The 22,242-nt window shown below is 43.7% G+C and overlaps 1 protein-coding gene across 4 annotated transcripts in view; it reads right to left on the bottom strand.

Annotated features, from left to right (window-relative positions):
• Window positions 1-22,242, bottom strand: part of FYN (FYN proto-oncogene, Src family tyrosine kinase) — a 209,973-nt gene that overhangs the window by 61,521 nt on the left and 126,210 nt on the right. The window contains exon 1 of one of the 4 annotated variants that reach the window (XM_027088384.1): window positions 7,383-7,436. The exons of the other annotated variants lie outside the window; for them this stretch is intronic. The gene's annotated coding sequence lies outside the window, so the exon portion shown is untranslated. Of the gene's footprint in view, window positions 1-7,382; window positions 7,437-22,242 lie in introns of those variants that run through there. 4 annotated transcript variants of the gene reach the window in all.

Genomic DNA, 22,242 nt, shown 5'->3' with positions numbered 1-22,242 from the left:
AAGATGTATTTTAACTGTCTATGCCAAACAAAGGGTCCAGAGAGAATTAGGGCACTGATTGTTCTTCAGGCCTTCCCCCACCCCTTTTTGGACCTTAGAAAAGTTCCCTGTGGTTAGCATTTTAAAATTTTATCTATTTTTATTGAGATATAATTCATATTCCATAAAATCACCCTCTTAAAGTATATACTTTAGTGGTTTTTTAATATATTTGCAAAGGAAACCATTACCACTATCTAATTCCAGAACATTTTCATCACTCCAAAAGAAACCTGTACCCATTAAGCAGTTACTTCCCATCACATTCTCAGCCTAGCCCCTGGCAACCACGAATCTACTTTATGTCTCTGTGGATTTGCCTATTCTGAGTATTTTATTTTTAACATCTTTATTGGCGTGTAATTGCTTTACAATGGTGTGTTAGTTTCTGCTTTATTGTTATATTCACTTTGTTAAGTGAATCAGTTATACATATATATATATCCCCATATATATCCCCATATCTCTTCCCCCTTGCATCTCCCCCTCCCTCTCACCATCCCTATCCCACCCCTCTAGGTGGTCACAAAGCACCGAGCTGATCTCCCTGTGCTATGCGGCTGCTTCCCATTAGCTATCTATTTTACATTTGGTAGTGTATATATGTCCATGCCACTCTCTCACTTTGTCCCGGCTTACTCTTCCCCCTCCCCATATCCTCAAGTCCATTCTCTAGTAGGTCTGTGTCTTTATTCTCGTCTTGCCCTAGGTTCTGCATGACCACTTTTTTTTTTTTTTTTAGATTCCATATATATGTGTTAGCATACAGTATTTGTTATTCTCCTTCTGACTTACTTCACTCTGTATGACAGACTGTAGGTCCATCCACCTCACTACAACTAACTCAGTTTCATTTTTTTTAATGGCTGAGTAATATTCCATTGTATATATGTGCCACATCTTCTTTATCCATTCATCTGTCGATGGACACTTAGGTTGTTTCCGTCTCCTGGCTATTGTAAACAGAGCTGCAATGAACATACTGGTACATGACTCTTTTTGAATTATGCTTTTCTCAGGGTATATGCCCAGTAGTGGGATTGCTGGGTCATATGGTAGTTCTATTTGTAGTTTTTTAAGGAACTTCCATACTGTTCTCCATAGTGGCTGTATCAATTTGCATTCCCACAAACAGTGCAAGAGGGTTCCCTTTTCTCCACACCCTCTGCAGCATTTACTGTTTGTAGATTTTTTGATGATGGCCATTCTGACCAGTGTGAGATGATATCTCATTGTAGTTTTGATTTGCATTTCTCTAATGATTAATGATGTTGAGCATTCTTTCATGTGTTTGTTGGCAATCTGTATATCTTCTTTGGAGAAATGTCTATTTAGGTCTTCTGCCCATTTTTGGATTGGGTTGTTTGTTTTTTTGATATTGAGCTGCATGAGCTGCTTGTAAATTCTGGAGATTAATCCTTTGTCAGTTGCTTCGTTTGCAAATATTTTCTCCCATTCTGAGGGTTGTCTTCTTGTCTTGTTTATGGTTTCCTTTGCTGTGCAGCAACTTTGAGGTTTCATTAGGTCCCATTTGTTTATTTTTGTTTTTATTTCCATTTCTCTAGGAGGTGGGTCAAAAAGGATCTTGCTGTGATTTATGTCATAGAGTGTTCTGCCTATGTTTTCCCCTAAGAGTTTGATAGTCTGTGGCCTTACATTTAGATCTTTAATCCATTTTGAGCTTATTTTTGTGTATGCTGTTAGGGAGTGTTCTAATTTCATTCTTTTACATGTAGCTGTCCAGTTTCCCAAGCACCACTTATTGAAGAGGCTGTCTTTTCCCCACTGTATATTCTTGCCTCCTTTATCAAAGATAAGGTGACCAAATATGTGTAGGTTTATCTCTGGGCTTTCTATCCTGTTCCATTGATCTATATTTCTGTTTTTGTGCCAGTACCATACTGTCTTGATTACTGTAGCTTTGTAGTATAGTCTGAAGTCAGGGAGCCTGATTCCTCCAGCTCCGTTTTTCATTCTCAAGATTGCTTTGGCTATTCGGGGTCTTTTGTGTTTCCATACAAATTGTGAAAGTTTTTGTTCTAGTTCTGTGAAAAATGCCAGTGGTAGTTTCATAGGGATTGCATTGAATCTGTAGATTGCTTTGGGTAGTAGAGTTATTTTCACAATGTTGATTCTTCCAATCCAAGAACATGGTATATCTCTCCACCTGTTTGTATCATCTTTAATTTCTTTCATCAGTGTCTTATAATTTTCTGCATACAGGTCTTTTGATTCCTTAGGTAAGTTTATTCCTAGATATTTTATTCTTTTTGTTGCAGTGGTAAACGGGAGTGTTTTCTTTATTTCACTTTCAGATTTTTCATCATTAGTGTATAGGAATGCTAGAGATTTCTGTGCATCAATTTTGTATCTGCTACTTTACCAAATTCATTGATTAGCTCTAGTAGCTTTCTGGTAGCATCTTTAGAATTCTCTATGTATAGTACCATGTCATCTGCAAACAGTGACAGCTTTACTTCTTCTTTCCCGATTTGGATTCCTTTTATTTCTTTTTCTTCTCTGATTGCTGTGGCTAAAACTTCCAAAACTATGTTGAATAACAGTGGTGAGAGTGGGCAACCTTGTCTTGTTCCTGATCTTAGTGGAAATGGCTTCAGTTTTTCACCATGGAGGACGATGTTGGCTGTGGGTTTGTCATATATGGCCTTTGTTATGTTGAGGAACGTTCCCTCTATGCTTACTTTCTGGAGGGTTTTTATCATAAATGGGTGTTGAATTTTGTCGAAAGCTTTCTCTGCATCTATTGCAATGATCATATGGTTTTTCTCCTTCAATCTGTTAATATGGTGTATCACACTGATTGATTTGCATATATTGAAGAATCCTTGCATTCCTAGGATAAACCCAGTTTATCATGGTGTATGATCATGGTGTATGATCATGATGTATGATCCTTTTAATGTGTTGTTGGATTCTGTTTGCTAGTATTTTGTTGAGGATTTTTGCATCTATGTTCATCAGTGATGTTGGCCTGTAGTTTTCTTTGTGACATCTTTGTCTGGTTTTGGTATCAGGGTGATGGTGGCCTCATAGAATGAGTTTGGGAGTGTTCCTCCCTCTGCTATATTTTGGAAGAGTTTGAGAAGGATAGGTGTTAGCTCTTCTCTAAATGTTTGATAGACTTCACCTATGAAGCCATCTGGTCCTGGGCTTTTGTTTGTTGGAAGATTTTTAATCACAGTTTCAATTTCAGTGTTTGTGATTGGTCTGTTCATATTTTCTATTTCTTCCTGGTTCAGTGTTGGCAGGTTGTGCATTCTAAGAATTTGTCCATTTCTTCCAGGTTGTCCATTTTATTGGCATATAGTTGCTTGTAGTAATCTCTCATGATCCTTTGTATTTCTGCAGTATCAACTGTTACTTCTCCTTTTTCATTTCTAATTCTATTGATTTGAGTCCTCTCCCTTTTTTCTTGATGAGTCTGGCTAATGGTTTATCAATTTTGTTTATCTTCTCAAAGAACCAGCTTTTAGTTTTACTGATCTTTGCTATCATTTCCTTCATTTCTTTTTCATTTATTTCTGATCTGATTTTTATGATTTCTTTCCTTCTGCTAACTTTGGGGTTTTTTTTGTTCTTCTTTCTCTAATTGCTTTAGGTGCAAGGTTAGCTTTTTATTCGAGATGTTTCCTGTTTCTTAAGGCAGGCTTGTATTGCTATAAACTTCCCTCTTAGAACTGCTTTTGCTGCATCCCACAGGTTTTGGGTCGTCGTGTCTCCATTGTCATTTGTTTCTAGGTATGTTTTGATTTCCTCTTTGATTTCTTCAGTGATCTCTTGGTTATTAAGTAGTGTGTTGTTTAGCCTCCATGTGTTTGTATTTCTTACAGATGTTTTCCTGTAATTGATATCTAGTCTCATAGCGTTGTGGTCGGAAAAGATACTTGATACAATTTCAATTTTCTTAAATTTACCAAGGCTTGATTTGTGACCCAAGATATGATCTATCCTGGAGAATGTTCCATGAGCACTTGAGAAAAATGTGTATTCTGTTGTTTTGGATGGAATGTCCTATAAATATCAATTAAATCCATCTTGTTTAATGTATCATTTAAAGCTTGTGTTTCCTTATTTATTTTCATTTTGGATGATCTGTCCATTGGTGAAAGTGGGGTGTTAAAGTCCCCTACTATGAATGTGTTACTGTTGATTTCCCCTTTTATGGCTGTTAGTATTTGCCTTATGTATTGAGGTGCTCCTATGTTGGGTGCATAAATATTTACAATTGTTATATCTTCTTGGATCGATCCCTTGATCATTATGTAGTGTCCTTCTTTGTCTCTTCAAATAGTCTTTATTTTAAAGTCTATTTTGTCTGATATGAGAATTGCTACTCCAGCTTTCTTCTGGTTTCCATTTGCATGAAATATCTTTTTCCATCCCCTTACTTTCAGTTTGTATGTGTCTCTAGGTCTGAAGTGGGTCTCTTGTAGACAGCAAATATATGGGTCTTGTTTTTGTATCCATTCAGCCAATCTGTGTCTTTTGGTGGGAGCATTTAGTCCATTTACATTTAAGGTAATTATTGATATGTATGCTCCTATTCCCATTTTCTTAATTGTTTTGGGTTCGTCATTGTAGGTCTTTTCCTTCTCTTGTGTTTCTTGCCTACAGAAGTTCCTTTAGCAGTTGTAAAGCTGGTTTGGTGGTGCTGAACTCTCAGCTTTTGTTTGTCTGTAAAGGTTTTAATTTCTCCATCAAATCTGAATGAGGTCCTTGCTGGGTCGAGTAATCTTGGTTGCACGTTTTTCTCCTTCATCACTTTAAATATGTCCTGCCAGTCCCTTCTGGCTTGCAGAGTTTCTGCTGAAAGATCAGCTGTTAACCTTATGGGGATACCCTTGTGTTTTATTTGTTTTTTTTCCCTTGCTGCTTTTAATATGTTTTCTTTGTATTTAATTTTTGACAGTTTGATTAATATGTGTCTTGGCATATTACTCCTTGGATTTATCCTGTATGGGACTCTCTGTGCTCCTGGACTTGAGTAACTATTTCCTTTTCCATATTAGGGAAGTTTTCAACTATAATCTCTTCAAATATTTTCTCAGTCCCTTTCTTTTTCTCTTCTTCTTCTGGAACCCCTATAATGTGAATGTTGTTGCATTTAATGTTGTCCCAGAGGCCACCGAGACTGTCCTCAGTTCTTTTCATTCTTTTTTCTTTATTCTGCTCTGCAGTAGTTATTTCCACTATTTTATCTTCCAGGTCACTTATCCGTTCTTCTGCCTCAGTTACTGTGCTATTGATCCCTTCTAGAGAATTTTAAATTTCATATTTTGTGTTGTTCATCACTGTTTGTTTGCTCTTTAGTTCTTCTAGGTCCTTGTTAAACGTTTCCTGTATTTTCTCCATTCTATTTCCAAGATTTTGGATCATCTTTACTATTATTATTCTGAATTGTTTTTCAGGTAGACTGCCTATTTCCTCTTCATTTGTTAGGTCTGGTGGGTTTTTGCCTTGCTCCTTCATCTGCTATGTGTTTCTGTGTCTTCTCATTTTGCTTAACTTACTGTGTTTGGGGTCTCCTTTTCACAGGCTGCAGGTCCATAGTTCCTGTTGTTTTTGGTGTCTGTCCCCAGTGGCTAAGGTTGGTTCAGTGGGTTGTGTAGGCTTCCTGGTGCAGGGGACTAGTGCCTGTGTTCTGGTGGATGAAGCTGGATCTTGTCTTTCTGGTGGGCAGGTCCACGTCTGGTGGTGTGTTTTGGGGTGTCTGTGGCCTTATTATGATTTTAGGCAGCCTCTCTGCTAATGGATGGGGTTGTGTTCCTGTCTTGCTAGTTGTTTGGCATAGGATGTCCAGCACTGTAGCTTGCTGGTTGTTGAGTGGAGCTGGGTCTTGGTGTCCAGATGACGATCTCTCGGAGATTTTCACCATTTGATGTTATGTGGAGCTGGGAGGTCTCTTGTGGACCAGTGTCCTGAACTTGGCTCTCCCACCTCAGAGGCACAGCCCTGACGCCTGGCTGGAGCACCAAGAGCCTGTCATCCACACGGCTCAGAATAAAAGGGAGAAAAGGAAGGAAGGGAGGGAGGGAGGAAGGAAGAAAGGAAGGGTATAAAATAAAATAAAATAATTAAAATAAAAAATAATAATGAAGAAAAAAATTTTAAAAAGTAAAAAAAAAAAACAAACAAAAAAAACCAGACAGACAGAACCCTAGGACAAATGGTAAAAGCAAAGGTATTGAGGCAAAATCCCACACAGAAGCATACACATACACACTCACAAAAAGAGAAAAAGGGAGAATATATATATATTGTTGCTCCCAAAGTCCACCTCCTCAATTTGGGATGATTCGTTGTCTATTCATGTATTCCACAGATGCAGGGTACATCAGGTTGACTGTGGAGATTTAATCCGCTGCTCCTGAGGCTGCTGGAAGAGATTTCCCTTTCTCTTCTTTGTTCTCACAGCTCCTGGGGTTCAGCTTTGGATTTGGCCCCGCCTCTGCAGGTAGGTCGCCTGAGGGCGTCTGTTCTTCACTCAGCAGGACGGGGTTAAAGGAGCAGCTGATTCGGGTGCTCTGGCTCACTCAGGCTGGGGGGAGGGAGCGGTACGGATGCGGGGCGAGCCTGCGGCCGCAGAGGCCAACGTGACGTTGCACCAGCCTGCGGCGTGCCGTGCGTTCTCCTGGGGCAGTTGTCCCTGGATCACGGGACCCTGGCCTTGGCGGGCTGCACAGGCTCCCTGGAAGGGGTGTGTGGATAGTGACCTGTGCTCGCACACAGGCTTCTTGGTGGCAGCAGCAGCCTTAGCGTCTCACGCCCATCTCTGGGGTCCGCACTGAGAGCTGCGGCTCGCGCCCATCTCTGGAGCTCGTTTAAGCAGTGCTCTTAATCCCCTCTCCTTGCGCCCCAGGAAACAAAGAGGCAAGAAAAAGTCTCTTGTCTCTTCGGCAGCTCCAGACTTTCCCCGGACTCCCTCCCGGCTAGCTGTGGCGCACTAACCCCTTCAGGCTGTGATCACGCAGCCAACCCGTCCTCTCCCTGGGATCCGACCTCCGAAGCCCGAGCCTCAGCTCCCAGCCCCTGCCCGTCCCGGCGGGTGAGCAGACAAGCCTCTCGGGCTGGTCGGCACCGATCCTCTGTGCGGGAATCTCTCCGCTTTGCCCTCCGTACCCCGTGGCTGCGCTCTGCTCAGGGGCTCTGAAGCTTCCCCCCTCCACCACCCGCCGTCTCCGCCCGCGAAGGGTCTTCTAGTGTGTGGAAACCTTTCCTCCTTCACGGCTCCCTCCCACTGGTGCAGGTCCCGTCCCTATTCTTTTGTCTCTGTTTTTTCTCTTTTCTTTTGCCCTACCCAGGTACGTGGGGGAGTTTCTTGCCTTTTGGGAGGTCTGAGGTCTTCTGCCAGCGTTCAGTAGGTGTTCTGTAGGAGTTGTTCCACATGTAGATGTATTTCTGATGTATCTGTGGGGAGGAAGGTGATCTCCGCATCTTACTCTTCCGCCATCTTGAAGCTCCCTGAGTATTTTACATAAATGGAATCATGTAATACATGGATTTTTTGACTGGCTACTTTTGCTTGGCGTAACATTTTCAGGATTCATTCAGTTTGTAGCGTGACTTAGTACTTCATTCCTTTTTATGGCTGAAAAGTATTCGATTGAATGGATATATCACTTATTGCTTACCAATCATCAGCTGATAGACATGTGGTTTGTTTCCACTTCTTGGCTATTATAAATAGTGCTGCTGTAAACATTCATGAACAAGCTTTGGTGTGGACATATGCTTTCAATTCTCTTGGGTTAACATTTTAACACATAAGGAATTTATATAGATAAGAAAACTCTAAGATTAGGTAAATGGGAAAGCATGTGAATTGGCAATTCAAAGAAAGTAAAAAACAGCTTGTGAAATATATTTCCCTTCAGTGGTAATCAAAGAAACACAATTTAGATTAGTGAGATACTTTCACTTCTAAATTAACAAACATTTAAAAAGATGTTTGCCCAATAGTGATGACTATTCTCATACACTGCTGGTAGAAGCAGGAATTAACGTATAACTTTTTGTAAACCAACTTCAATATTATCAAAAAATCTTAAAAATGGGTCTGCTCTTTAACCTCTAAATCTGTGCTAGAGACTTAAAAAAAAAAAACACATGAAGAGATCCTATGAAGTGTTATTTATAATTTGAAAAATTATAAATATGCTAATTATTTAAGAAGGCAACGGCTAAGCATATTGTAAGGCCATAATGTAAAGTTAAGCACAAGCTGAAACTTATACTTACAAAAAATTATTAGTAATATGGAAATATTATAATATTTTTCATTAATATTATAATTAATGGAAAATATTATAATATTTTCCTGTTATACTAAGAAGGATCACATGATTGCAAGTATATAACAAATGCCTAGCAAATTCTTTGGAAGGAAAGATACCATGATGCTTGCTGGTGGTATGTAGGGGATAATGCTATGAATGATGTTCTTCCTTCTCTGTTTCTTTATTTCTCAGATTTTCTATACTGAATCCACCAGTTTTAAAAATGAGACTAAATCACCTTTACTTGTTAATAAGAAAGGTCCTTTTAATCTTATCAATTACTGACTTAATTTGTATATAAGTTGATAGCAACCACACAATGATGAAGTATGCATTGTGAACTGAAAAATTAAGAGAGGTAGAGAAAGTGATTGATTCCCAAGCCTGTTAAGAGGCAACCTCTCCTTCCAGAAGGTGTCAAGATTAAAGGTACCAAAGGACAGAGAGACTTCTGAGTGTGTTTTCATCACATCTGTGCTGGGAAGAGGCAGTGAGGGAGCAGAGCTGAGAGTGAGTGGCGAAAGCACATAGAACCCCCAATAAAAATCTAATTAGGGGCACAGATTAAGCAAAGCTGTGACATATAATCAACTCAGAGGACCATGTAGGTGGCAAGTGGCAGAACCTGGGATAATAGAATCAGGAATGAGGTGGCTGGGTTAGTGGGTTCTTGAGAATCTCTGGGCCCCATGTTCCTAGGTACCTGGGGAAACCCAGTAAACCCAGGATGACAGTACTCGTTCAGGTCACCCTTGAAACGCAACCAAGGAGCTCTGGTTACTGAGGACCTCTCTGTAAGTGAGGGCCTGAAGAGCCCACGTTGGCACGACTCTAAGAAGGGGTGCAGGATGAAGCAAAGTACTGTTGTTCTTTGGATGCCTGTTACAGGCAAAGGGACCTGTTTAGGGCACCAGGCAGAAAAATTCTGTATTTTGCTCTCATTTTCATCTTGTTGCCTTCACCCTTTCCTTTTGGGACGTTCAGCCTGGCCTTCTGATGCTTTGACTTTTGAGCCACAATCCCTAGAATCTGGGGCAATCCACGCGGGGCATGGAATAGTAACCAGCACTGGTTTATTCAACCTGAGGTTTTTCAGAAACACAAAAGATGCGACAAAGATGTTTCTTCCTAATGTAGATCTTTAGAGTTAAGCCTCTTTCCACTCTCCTTGGCTCTGTTCTATAAAAACCACCACAGAAAAACAGAAATAAAAACAAAAATGTGGGCTTCTATTCGTGAACCAGCAAAGAGAAACGGGAAAGTCAGTGTCACATCTGGGCCAGAGTGGCAGAGACTGGCTTTCTGGGCTTAAAAGGCCAAGGGCCCAAGGGTCAGGCTGTCACCTGGCGGAGCCACAAGAAGACACATTAGCACAAAGCGGCTGTTGTGACGCACAAGGCGTCATCAACACCCCCTCCCCACCAACGCAGAGAATGAAAGCCGAGGGGCTTCACTCTCCGAGGCCGGACAAGAACCAGCTCTGCCAATCTTTCCAGTCTCTACAGAGGTTCCTTGCCAGATGATTCTGCAAATGCGGCCTCCTCCTTTAAAACAACAGTGAATTCTTTTTTCCTTTAATTCACCAGTTCCAGCCAAGAAGATCCATTGCTTTAAAGAAACAGAATGGACTCTGAATAAGCATATTTTTGTTCTTCTTTTTGCCCTTGAGCTCATGTTTGTGTTGACCGCGCCTCCCCTTTCCACCGATTACTTATCTGGTTATGAAGTCAGAGCCCATCAAAATCTATTGCCCTGAGAATTTGGTGTTGGGGCCTTTTGCACTGTTTTTGGAACTGAGGCTGACGCCTTTTCTTTGAAGCAGGACATGAAGCCTGGTCCCTCCTCCCCTGGATCTTTATGTTGGCACATTCTCAAGTTGCAAGGAATCAGCGACACCAGCAGTCATAACTTTTGCATCCCTTGCAGTGGTTTAGAATTTCAAAGCTTCTCAGCAGCTGTTTTGGTGTGAATGCTGATAAAGTAGCTGTCAGAAAACTGACCCCTCTCTAATTCCCTGGCCTCTACCGGGACAAGGAACCACTGTGACAGTGATGACGGGGACAAAGGGAGCAGAGAGGCCAACCGCCTCTAGGCAGCCTCCTCCCACCACCTCCTCGCCTAAAGGAAATGAGGACAGTCTCTGCCTTCCCTTGAGTTTACATTCCTTACCCCTGGTGGGCCCAGGCTGGTTGACTATGTGGTACCTGCTTCAGTGAAGCCTTCTCAAGAGGTCTCACTCATGAACACAAGCTGAGTACCAACACAGACACAAGGAAATTAAAGGAGGGAGATAACAAGCAGGAAGAGGAGAACACGGAGTCCACTGAAGGCAGTCAGTGATGCTTTCCCCAGCAGCCATAAAAACAGTATTTGGGATGACAAATTGTGGCCACTTTATATGGGAGGAACATGGGTTATGTGGGCTAGATCACTTGCTGATGACCTACTTGGCAGGTGAAATCCAGTCAGATGTATGTTAACAAATCCAAAAAGGGAAGACTTGGTTTATATACCAGCAAACGTTTTATAAACGCTATTATAAAATTTATGGTAAAGCAATTCAGTAGTGACTTTTTGCTTGGCATATACATGAGGCAGATTATGATTTTTCTCAGAGTGTTGTCTTGCAGAGTAATTGAACTTGAGGTTATCTCCTTAATGATGACAGCACAGCTGTTTATCTTCCCTTTTTCTGAGAGCTTGCAGGATTCTGGTGTCAGATAGGGTTGCCCTGGGCCTGAAGGGACAGAGGCCCAAATCCACATGACTGAAAATAAATGAGTAGTAGTATCCTACTGACAGGATAAAAGCTGGTGAGGGGTGTGGCAGACTTGTAGCTGTGCCACCAAATCCACCCCACTTCTTCCAAAGTAACAGAGTTTTAGGCTGAAGACTAAAATTTTCAGACTCCCTTGCAGCTATGTGTGGCCATGTCACTTAATTCTGGCCAACTGGTTGACAGTGGATGCTATACACTCAACTCTTGCATTCCTTAAGAAAGACTGGGTTGCCCTCCATTGTCTTTCGCATTTCCTGTGGGCTGGAAAGTGGATGTGGTGCCGGTAAACTGGCATTAACCAGGCAGAGGATGGCAACCCACCAGGGAATGGCAGAGCAGTAGGACAGAAGGAACCTGGGCCCTGGAAGGCCTTGTGGAGCACAGCTTCAACCACCCTAAAGCTCTGATCTTGAGTGTAACATGAGAGAGGCATGAATATCCATCCTGTGTGAGCCACTAATTTTCTGGGGGAAGTGAGACTGAGTCTTTTTGTTATAACAGGTGGCCTGTACCCCAACACAAGGAGGAAGTAAATCTAACACAGAGGTAAAGGGAAGCTCTGCTGACCACTTGTTTGCTTTTTCCCCAGACTCTAAAACCAGTCAGAGCTTCTGACCTCCTTTGATACTGACAGTTAAACTTGGATTAAGGCAGGTTAGTAGGATAACAACCAAAATGAATTGTAACAATAGCTACCATTTATTAATAACTTATTTTCTTCTTGGTACTTCACATATGGTATTTCATTCAATCTGCAGAACAACTTTGAAAGGGTATTCCACAGTAAGGAATCTTGGGCTCACAGAATTTAAGTAACTTTCCCAGAGTTACCCAGTCAGTAGGACCTGGACCTAATTACCCCATGTTGCCTTTTGAGAAACATGCTCTGCTCCTCATTAAAAGATAGATTTAATGATGTGACAGGAGCTGGGCATTGCTATGTCCTATAGTTTTTATTTTATTTTTTACACTATGGCTTAAAGTACTCTTTCTTACTGTGGTTTTCAGAAGACCCGACTATGTCCTCCCCTTCCCTTTGTTGCTAAAATGAAGAGTAACTCATGATCTGGCTCAAGCAGCTCAGGCACTGATGCCCTGCTTTGGTCTTAACCCACCTCCTCCCTTGCCACACAGCAGCTCCATTTCTCTCTGGCTCTACCCTAGGGTTGCTAAGTACAGCTGTTCTCCTCCTGCGCTGCTGGAGATGAAGTTAAGAAGAAAACAGAAACAAGAACAAAACTTCTCCCATCCTCCCGAACAGAAGCTACTCAGAAATCACCATAGTAACCAATCACCAGTCTTCAGCTGTTTCCTCTCCCTTGCATTCTTGTCTCTCTGCACACATCCTTTTATTTACATTCAGCCCTACCTCCAGCCTTTGTTCAGCAAACACATTCTGATCTTCCTTAAGTGACGGTCACTGTGCCAAGGGCTGTGGAGATAGAGTCAAGTAAATAAGGCCCTGCCTTCGAGGAGCTTATATATACTTAGGAGGGAGATAAGCAAGTGAACCAACGGACTCAGGTTGGGGAGAGAGCGCAGGCGGAGCCCGAAATCATCCAGGTTGGCGGCTGTGAAGGTGACTGGACATTGGCCGGAGGAGAAGGAGGTGGGCAGCATGTGAAAAGCAGAGGTGTGGTATAGCACGGCTTCATGCGGCTTACTTGATTTGGCCCTAGTTTTACAGAGCACTGAAACACCTGCCAGGCATATTGCGAGGCTCCGGGCTTCAGAGTGAAGGAGCCAGGCTTCTCCTGCTCAAAAGGAGCTTACAGTTTAATGGAATGGATGTGTGCAGCTGGGAAGGTAGCTAGAAATGAAGCCAGATCATAACCAACTCCATGTCTGTTCCACGGAGTGCTCACCATGGTACCCGAGGCTCTGCTACATGCAATAAGCAAATTATCTCTTTTGATCCATCAGCAGCCCGTGAACTGGGCATTATTATCATTGGCACTACTTTCCAGATGGGGGAATAAGTGTAGGAAGGTCAAGTTACTTGCCCAAGGACTCAAGCTAAGTTGACTTGGATTTTAACCCAGACCTGGCTGAATCTAAGATATATACTCCTAGCCATGGGCTAGCAGGCTAAAGCATGTGTACCTTATCCAGCTGATACTTGTCCCGTATTAAGTGGGAGGAAGCTGGGTCTTGGTAGACACATACTGAAACAGGGAAGAGAAAAGAAGCACAGGGGAGCCACACAGCCAGTCGAGAGTGGGAAGGGACTGCACACAGGCAGATGGAGAGGCATCTGAGTAAGACGTGACTTCCTCAGCTGGACTAGCAACTCTATCCATTCTAGCTACCGGTCTATGCGTAAGTCATTCCTCACAAATCATCCCCAACTGTAGCAAAGCTGTAGCTTTTGTTGCATGTAAGAATAAAGATCTGAATCCATATTGCTGCAGAGGCAATTTATATGGGACTGTGTAAGTTACATTTTCTGAGAGCCCTGTCACAGAAAGAACCCCAAGATCTCTTGGGGCTGGTAGGATGGAGGCTTGTACTGCAGCTGTGTAGATGGTTGTCTAAAAATGATGAAACAGACAACAGCGATAGACAGACATCTGCAATGCAAGGCATCTGGAGAAAGACAAAAACTCCCCACTAAAAAGGGTATGTGACAGCTAATATCCAACAATGTCCTCCGATAGCCACAGAGGAGTCTGAAGAAGATGCTAAGGTTAGAGGTGCGGGGGAGTGTAAGGGAAACAGGGGCCCACCAAACCCTCCAACTTTGGACAGTTTACTCCATCAAGTCAAACAAGATCGTCTTTATCATGATGCAGAAGTGGCAGGTATATCTCCGTTTTACATGAAATTTGTAACATGGACAAATTCTTTGGGCTAATGTCAGAAGACGGCCCACGTTTTAGCCATGTCAGCTCTGCTTACATCTACAGGCTCACCATGGTCAGGGTATGGAAACTTCGGTTCGTCCACCAGCGAGGGTCATCCATCGGCAGCTCTGAGCAGCAGTAATCTGTCCCAGTGCCAAGCAGAACTGGCCTGTCCCCAGTGTTCACACCGAGCTCCTGGGGAGCTGCTTTATAGACTCCAGGTAATGAAGACCCCAGTGTGGCGTCATGCTCGGCCCCAGTTCTGGTTCAGTACGACTCAGATGGACTCAGAGAGTCACAATGGTACACGCTTGGAATGAGCCCTGTGTAATTCTTTTTGACAAAGGCTGCCCCGACATGCTGATTAGCAGCCCAAGTGAAACAACAATCGTCCTGTGTATCACCAGCCTACACATCCTTGGTGTTCACTATTCCACCAGGTTTCATTTTTAATCTGGACACGCGTTGCCTGAATGCACTCCTTTTTATACCCTTCCCATTTCCTAACCATCCTGCCTCTCTTCTAAGATTTGCATTTTCTACATAGGTTCCATTACTAAAATTAAAATGTTGCTAAAAACATTAGTGGATCTATGTATCTCTTATAGAATGGACTGGTTATGTAGACCAGTTCCTGCCTTCCAAATCTACTAAGCTGTTTACTAACTTATTCTTAACTATACCTCAACCGTTTTAAATCTGTTTCTGTTCTAACATGCTTGCTGGTTAATCCTCCCTGCCATTCTTTTAATGATTTCTTTTGTGCCTCAGACATGTGACTCTTCTTCAGCTTAAAATAATGGATCAAATAAATTTCCCTCTCTTTTCCTTTTGACTCTGCTTCCCCTTGGCAAAACAAGCAATTTTATCACTTTTTCGGTAGCAGAGCACTTTTGCTTTCTCACTTAGGCCAGGTGACAAAAGCAACATTCATTTCCAAACCAAACCAAACCTACCCCCGAACTCCTCTTTCATTTCTGTACTGTAATTCCAACATAAAGGAGTAAAGCTATTGGCAGAATTTTCAGTCTGCCAATACCAAGTACTAGTGAAATTGAGGAACAACAGAATTCACATATACTGCTGGTGGAAAATAAATTGGTACAACTTTGGAAAAACAACTTCACATTATTTCGTGAAGATGAAAATGCATCTATCTGACAAGCAGCAATTCCACTCCTAGACAAACACCCTAAAGAAACACGCCTATATGAACTAGGGATTATGTATGCTCTGCAGGTCTGGGAGGCCCAGGAACCTGTATTGTTACAGATCCACAGGTGATGTGTGGGTCTCACTCTACTGCAAGGGTCTGGGATTGAAGGTTTATAATTTCAACTCAAATCTGTTTTTGGACCTGTGTTTGCAGCCACAGGAAAGCTCCTGGGGGAGGAGTGATGGCGAGAGGCACGTCAAGCCTGACGGTTGTGGGACTATCCTCGGGGTGCGGATCCGATCTGGTCAAAGACAGCTAGAGCCTGAGGATCTGGGCAAGTTCACCGTTGTTTCCTCCTCTTCCTTCTCTATCACCCCTGGCTGGCTGGGCGAGGTTTAAGCTTGTGAGGTGCCTGGAGCCAGCATCATCGTCATCATGATTATCATCATCATCTTCACGTTCAGCAGAAAGCCCCGAATCGCCCACCCCTTCAGGAGGCTGCTCTGAAGGTGTGTTCCCTGCCAGGAATGAGGCTGAAGCGTGAGCCCTGGTGAAGAGCCAGTTTTTCTTTCACACACAGGTGGCGCGTCCTCTCCGTGAACACTTTTCCACAGGCATCGTGCTTGTAATCCTTGGTGAACTGAGTCCAACACAAGGGCAACGCCTGGTGTAACCTGGCCTTTAATAAACGCTTTCAAATGATGATGGACAGGAAGTGAGATAATGAACCTCTTCTAAAGAAGCGAAGGAAACTTTCTGCCTTCCTGTGCGAAGCTGCCCCCGCCTTCCTCCTACCGCTGGCCGCTCTGGTTCAGGGAGGGTGTGTCACAGGGCCTCTGTCGCCCTCCCCTCCATTCATTCCTCCTCCTGATGCCAAGAATGGCTTCCACCATCTCTAAAGACAAATGAAGAAAGTGCACAGACTGGCTAGAAGGTCTCCCTCTGCTGGTCTCTTCCCATAACCTTCCTATTTTGAAACTGAAATGTCCCCAGGCCAAAGTACAGATTACCACGTAGCTATTGTTCTTTTAGATTTAAAAATATCTCCAAGGTGTCAACAGCCTACAGATTCCTCTGGGCACCTGAAACCTGCCCTGTTATTCAGCATCAGTTATGTACTGAGGGCGGAGGCAATTTGTTTCGCTTAAATTACCAACTCATAATAATGTGGGGTTCTGGCCAGATGCACACGTGTGGGACACGATTTTCGGTTGGGAGGAAGTCAAGGGGACGGGCTGACGTCAATATAAACGGAGCTTGGGCCGCACAGAGCCCATCTCCGCAGGACTCGGCCTTATGCCCACAGCCCTGCCAGGGTTCTGTCTCCCGTGGGCTGCTGTGGTCCCTACTGGAGAGGCCCGCCTTCTGCCCAGCCAGGACCCTCTCAAGGGAGGCCCAGGCTGGGCAGTCCATCACTTAGGCACGTGGAAGAGAGACAGGAGTGATTTTTCTTTTTTATTTTTGTGGTACGCGGGCCTCTCACTGTTGCAGCCTCTCCCGCTGCGGAGCACAGGCTCCGGACACGCAGGCTCAGCGGCCATGGCTCACGGGCCCAGCCGCTCCACGGCATGTGGGATCCTCCCGGACCGGGGCACAAACCCGTGTCCCCTGCATCGGCAGGCGGACTCTCAACCACTGCGCCACCAGGGAGGCCCTGATTTTTCTTTTAATGGTTTTAATTCCACTCCTTCAGTTCTGAGATGGATTTCCTTCCACTCCTCTCCTCTTCTTCCTCCTCACTTCTCATCACCTCAGGGTGTCAGAGGGTAGAAAGCCATGAGTGAGGGAACAGTTTATATCTTGAGTAGGTCACCAAAATTATTCTGCTTTCTGCCATGTAAAATGTAGATTATGCCAATGTTTCAAGTAAGAATAGATATACTCTACTATTAATTACTAATAGGAAGCTATCCTGATACCTGATCACCTTTGATCTAAAGAAAGAAAACATCAATTTCATTGGGTTCAAATTAGTAGACAGCACCTAGACCATTATTTGGCCACACAGTAGGTGCTCAGTAAGCTGTAGATGTAACAGGCACACGTGTATGAGGACAGGAGGCACGCTGGAGCCTGGGGGCTCTCTCAGGTCATGACTTTGTACCCCAGGTGCAAATGACATCCACTGGCTTCCTGGCAGCCCAGGAGATGGACTGCCAGTCTGCCATCACTGGTGATCAGTCACATGGCCAAACGATTTGCCGTGGATTAGGGATAACATTTAACAAGTTTAACTGAGTAGACAACAAAATGAATTATGCTGATAGAAGTTAAAAGAAAATAAAAAAGCAAATGAAGACGGGAGAAAGCTGAATTTCTGCCTAACCTTTACTTGGTTTCAACTCAAGAAATAATCTACTGCCTAGAGTTTTCAAAAGGAATGACAACAGTCAACGATACTCACGTTATTTAATGTTAGTTGGAAGGTGGGGATTGGAGGGTTGCTTACCTTTCAGAGAGAAAAAGGAACTTTTAGTGTAGCCCTTGGGTTAAAAATTTCAGTCTGAATCACACCATCAATTTAGTGACCCCAATTTCAGGGGTCACTAAAACAAAGGCACTTCAGTTGAACAGCAATTTTTGCACGTAATAAGCTAATTTTCACCTAAATATTGATATAATGTTCAAGCATAGACTTTTCAGAAGCCCTACTCTGATGACACATAACACAGAGAAAAGCACATGGATCTCGGGACAAAAGGGGTTCTATTCAGCTCCACGACTTCCCAGAACCATGAAGGGACGGCTCTGAAAGCCCTGGCATCCTTGGCAGTTTCTTGGCCTGGACTGCTACGAAATCAGCTTAAAGGGAATAAGGAACAGGTGGGTTTGGGGCGGCCATATTCCGATTCCTCACGGATCACTTCCGTGGCTCCGTGAAGCATCATCAGCATCTCCCGTCACACCGCTCAGCCACAGGGCCTGAGTCACCTGACCGCAGGATCTCTCCCGACACACAGGGACCTTCACAGACCAGTGGGGCTGCTGGACCCAATCAGATGCTAGATGCTGGGAGGGCCAACATCTCAAACTCACCTGAGCAGGAGTCACTTGGGCCTTCTCCTTTACCTATGCTGAGGTAAGAGCAGGGGACTCTGCCAGCCAGATTAGACATGAACCCTCTGACCAGAACCGGATGGTCTGGAGGGATGTGGCTTTGCAACATTTTGGGTCGACTGTTTTTGGACTGTGGCTTTTGCTGATGGCGATCGTTCCTGCTAACCATATACCTACCCACTGACCTATGTGCTCACCACTTATTGTTTGCTGCAAATAGGCTCATTGGATTCAGTAATGAAAAGGAGGAAAAGACAGAGGAAAAAGACACTTTGCTTGGCAGTGCGTGCAGACTCCCCAGAGCACTGACAGTGGCCCCGGCTCTGTGGTGTGAGGGGCTGCCCAGCCCGTGAACCTTGTGAGGCTAACACAAACCGCGGGAGAGGTCTGTGCATCCAAGGTCAGTGATGCCGCGAGCACACAGCCCTGAGGTTGAGAGGGGGGAGGACAGCGGCTCCTGCAACACACAGAGGTTCTGTCGTGTCCTCAATTCTTCACCGAAAGAAGTCTAAAATGCTCCTGACTTCTGGGTGGAGACCAGGGGCTGCGAGTGGCAATGCAGACAAGGAAACCACAATATGGAACTGAAAACTGATTTGGTCACTTGAAGAGTTTTCACTTTTGGATTCTGGCCAATTGCTCTTTTCTGTTACATTAAAAGAAAAATAAACGCCAATGCTAACTTTGAGTCCTCCAGTTCTCCTGAGAAGGTAGAGAGAACGAAAGCAGAACGAAGAGAATAACTGGCCACTGTCGGGCCCATAAGGTTAGGCTAGTTAGACACCCAACGGGCTCCTGGCGAATCCTGCACTGGAGCCACGCAGTCCTCCTGGTTACAACCCACAGGACAGTTGAACAGGACCACGAGGCACACACCTGATCACAGCCATCCACGAGCCGGGAAAAGTACAGAGCTTAAGACAACTGACCCTCAGGCCTCCTAAGTGAAGGACACGGATCTCAGACCCATGGCCTGTCACTTATCTGTATTTTCTCATTTACTTGAGAAAAACAATGGATGCACACAGTGTTACTATGTAGCTAACAACTGAGTTAGTGATGTCACTCTGAAATAGCATAAGTAAAAACAGACTCAAACCCAGAGACAAATCATTCCTTGCTTATATTTTTCCTATAGACCTGACCTCCAGGGTCAGGTCTAAGATGGAGTGAGGCACTTGACCTGGGAGCAAAGTTTAGCGAGAAGCCATAGCCCAGCAGGCAGGATAGAGAAGATTGCGTTGAGATGTTATTTATCTTGATTTCTGAGTTTTTTGGGGGGATGCCCTAAATCATGTGCTGTAGGAGGGTGCCTCATTTGCCCCTCTCTGGTCCCAGCCTGATGAAAGTTCATCAGCTAAAGTGTTAAGTGACTGGAGGATGCCCAGTTACAAAATTATAGAGGAAACTAACCAATAGATTGAAGAGAGACTCTTCAAATGCAGCCTACTGTTGGCCAAAGGCTTGTACTTCCAGGAGTTTTCCTAAGCAAACACCAAGGATGTGCAAAGAGATTTAACAACACTCACAGTGTTATTCATGATAATAAAAAACTGGAAACAGTCTAGGTACTCACCACAGGGGATTCACAAAGTCTGGTATCACACCAGATTCCTATGCGGCCACTAAAAGTGATAATGTGGCAAAATATCAATAATCTTGGGAAATGTTCACGATTCAAAGTCAAGCGAAAACACAAGTTACAAAACACTAGATAGACACATGCTCCTACTTCTCCTGCTTTCATTCTCCTCCACTATAATCCATCCTCTACACGGCAATCACAGCGATACACTTTTCTTTAAAGTCACTCCTAGTCTTAAAATGAATTCCTATTACATTTAGAATAAATTTAAAGCTACACAGCCATCCCTGCTCTGGCCCCTGCCTATCTGTCTGGCCTCCTCTGCTACAGCCTCCCTTTCATGCCTCTTTTCTAGCCAGATGGGCTGCCTTTAGGGCCTCTGCACAAGCTTTTCCCACTGCCTGAAATGCTCTTCCCCCAAATTCCCACACAGCTGGCTGCTTCCCAGGAGTCAGGTCTCAGCTCAAATGTCACCTTCTCAGAAAGGTTTTTCCCGGCGTCAACTCGTAACTGGCCACTGCCTTGTCACTCTATCATATCACTCAGTTTTATTTCCTTCATAGCACTTAACACTCTCAGAAATGACCTTATTTATTTATTTTCTTGTTTACTGTCTACCTCCCTCCATGAGAATGAAAGCTCCATGGGGGCTTTTCCTGTTTACTGTGTACCCACAGGGCCCCAAACTATGTCTGGCACAGGGCAGACACCCAGTAGACGGATGCTGAATGACCGCAGGATATATACATGTGCATTCACAATAAAAAAAAAAAGGCCTGGGAGAGCACAGCGTAAAAGAACATCTCTGGATACAGAGATTCTGGATGGTTCTAAGTTTCTTCATCTTGCTTGTTTTCATTTTATACAACAATAATGTGCTACCTTGGAAATAATGAAAACAAAGTTGTTTTCCCTCTATTTTTTACAGTATGGTCACTAAGAAAATGTTGCCTGATACAGCTGGATTGAGACCAGAACCACAAGATGCCAGAATTGGAAGAGATCTCAGAGGATGTCTGGTTCAATCCCATCTCTCATTCCGGAGATGAGGTGGCTGAGGGCCAGCCTGGAGAAATGGCTGCTGGCTTAAGTAGCAGAACACGTAAGAAGCCAGTCTGCTGTTCTTCTCACGACACCAGTGGTTCTCCAACTTCATTTGAGAATGGTCTGGAACACTTGCGCATACATAGGCTGAGGGGCCTCACTGCCAAAGTTTCTGCGTCAGTGACTTTGGGGTGGGGCCTGGGAAATTGCATTTCTGACAAGTGCCTGGATGATTCCGGAACTGCTGGTCTGGGGCCGCACTTTGAGAACCATGAGGCTAAGCCATGTTGTCTCTCATGACTCCCTTGGAAATGTTTTATTCTTTTTGTAGGAAGGGTAGTGATTAGAACAATACCTTCAATGGAAGAATTCAGAGGAAACCCTTTTAGGCTTCCTCCCAGAAGTTTCTACTGAAAAGAAGGAAAGGAAACAATTTTGAGAGCCTACGCTACACCAGGCATCACGCTAGGCATCTACATTTTGTTTGTTTAATCCATTTTACTGTAGAAAGCCTAAACTCAGGGAGATTAAGGAATTTGCCTAAGAGCACACAGCTAGGAAGTGCTGGGGTCAGATTTCAAATCTACATCTCTGATTATAAAGTCCATGCTTGTTCTCCAGCCTCGAGAATAGAATGAAAAGCTGTCACTTGTGGTGTTCAGAGCAGCAAATCAACGCCTCCCAATGTAGAAACAAACACCTCCAAGCAATGGTTTAACATGATGTCACTCTCCCAGCAACACGGAAAGTGTATATACTAGTATTAACAGCCAACCTTTCGTCTGGGCCTGAAGCCAGAGTTTATTCATGGGTTTATTCATTTACATAACCTTTGGGAACTTTCAACCCCAGAACCCCAGAGTAAAGACGATTTGAGTCGACGCCTGGCTCACTGCAAGTCATCTGTGAGATAAGTGGCAGAGGGAGAATTTATCATCGATCTCTGCTTCCAACACAGGGAATTCACACATGCTCTGTGGTGCAAGAACCTAACAGACTTTGTGGTTGAACAGAGCTGTCCCACTGAGGAATCATTTGAAATCAAAGGCCAAAAGCCAGATACAAACATGGGAATGTACCGCTTACCATTTTAGGTCAAACATAAACTAGAAACTAGTGATTGTTCCCCTTTCTTTTTATTGATGAGGAAATGACTGGGGGACAAGAAAGTCTTGGTGACAAGGTCACAACGCCTACAACACCCACACAAGCAACAAGTTACAATTTGTCCTACATCGTGGTCACACTTGATCCAAGTGTGAGAAAGCTTTTGTAAATACTGTGATTGCAAAGGGATTTGATGACATTCTTTAACATCACGGTTTTGACCAGAATTCCAAATTAAGGTTAAGAGTTAGTGGATTATTTCAGGATCAACAACAAAAAATGTGGTTTTATCTGTCTCTCTGTATTTCTTATTTTGCTTCAGGATTTTCCCCCAT

This window comes from Aethalodelphis obliquidens, unplaced genomic scaffold, assembly GCF_003676395.1.
Source record: "Aethalodelphis obliquidens isolate GAN/ISIS:26980383/991018 unplaced genomic scaffold, ASM367639v1 scaffold3, whole genome shotgun sequence".
Lineage (NCBI taxonomy): Eukaryota > Metazoa > Chordata > Mammalia > Artiodactyla > Delphinidae > Aethalodelphis > Aethalodelphis obliquidens.
This window is presented reverse-complemented; position numbering and strand designations above follow the sequence as displayed.